The sequence below is a fragment of the Sinocyclocheilus grahami genome, unplaced genomic scaffold (genome assembly GCF_001515645.1).
Source record: "Sinocyclocheilus grahami isolate Dianchi unplaced genomic scaffold, SAMN03320097.WGS_v1.1 scaffold949.1, whole genome shotgun sequence".
Classification (NCBI taxonomy): Eukaryota; Metazoa; Chordata; class Actinopteri; order Cypriniformes; family Cyprinidae; genus Sinocyclocheilus; species Sinocyclocheilus grahami.
In genome coordinates, this window is record NW_015506128.1 from 819,713 (window position 1) to 821,390 (window position 1,678).

The following is a 1,678-nucleotide window of genomic DNA, read 5'->3' on the forward strand; positions in this document are numbered from 1 at the left end:
GTATGACCTGCTGAATTGAGACACTCCTCTGTGCTATTATTTCCTATTATTGTGTGCGCGCCCATAAACCATGTTATTTTAGTATCGTTAATAAACTATTATAGTATTTTTTTATATTTATGGATTTAATATGAATTTATTTTTCATATTTATTTATATATTTATTCATATTTATTTAATAGATTTTATTTTTACATTTTATGTTTTCATTTTATTTTAAGTTTTAGTAGTGTGTTTTTGTCATTTTTATTAAAACATTTTTTAAATATGTCTATGAATTCTTTATGAATTTTTGTAAATTTTTATTTTCAAATGAAATATTTAGTATTTAATATTTATTAATTTATTAGTACTTTATTTTAATTTATATCTGTGTTTGTGTAATATTTATATATGTATTAATATTTATTAGTTTTATTTTTTAAGTTTTTAAGTTTTAGTAATTTTGTAGTGTTTTTGTAATTTTATTTTTATTCCTGTTTCAGTTCAATTATATTGAATAATTTGTATTATTGATACTATATTTAGTGTTTAATATTTATCAACTTATTATTAATTTAATTTACATTTATATGTAAATTATCCCACAAATACACACAAATGTATTTTTTTAAGTTTTAGTAATTTTGTAGTGGTGTTATAGTTTTTAAAATAAAATGTTTATTTTAAAATGTCTATTTATGTTTTATAAATTTTTATTTCTGTTTCAGTTTAGTTATTTTCTGTCATTTTTAGTATTAAATACTAAATTATATTTAGTATTTAATATTTATTAATTTATTATAAATTTCATTAAATAAATTTTAATATTTAAATATTTAATCTTTATATATTTACTAATATTTATTCGTTTTCTAATTTCTAATTTTAGTAATTTTGTGGTGTGTTTTTGCCGTTATTATTATTATTATTTATAATAATTTTCTCTTACTGAATGACAACCAGTGACTCATTTGTGTGTTTTTCTGTCTCTTCAAGTATTTGAGAAGAAACATCTGAAACAGATCTAATATGAGAACTCAGTCAGATCTCTTGAGAAAAGCAAAGCAAGTAATGATCCTCTGGACTCAGAACTTCAGTCATGTGATGAATGATTTTATTACATCATCATTATCTGGTCAAGGCCAGATTTAAGCTCCACAGGATCAAAATACAGCATAAAGTTGAACAAATGTATGGATATACAGTGGGGTTTTGAAGTTTTTATTAGTGGTTTTGTATAACTGGAGCTGGTCAGAGGTCATGAGGCCCTCGCTAATAGCACAAAACCACACAAAACCTGATTATGACGACGTGTCACAACTGCGATTGCGCTAATATTGGCAATAAATATCCAACGTGTGTGTGAGTGTGAGTGTGTGTGTGAGAGAGAGAGTGTGTGTGTGTGTGTGTGTGTGTGTGTGTGTGTGAGTGTGTGTGCACGTTTTTGTGACAAATGAGGACATAAATTTGTATAATGACAAAGGTATAACATAGGTATTACAAGGAGAAGGTGACTTTTCAGGACATTACCCCATGTCCCCACTTTTCAAAACGCTTATAAATCACACAGAATGGAGTGTATTGAAAATCTGAAATAGCAGAAAGTCTCCTGTGAGGGGTAGGTTTGGTGTAGGGCAATAGAATATACGGTCTGTACAGTATAAAAACCATTACGCCTATGGAGAGTCCCCACTTT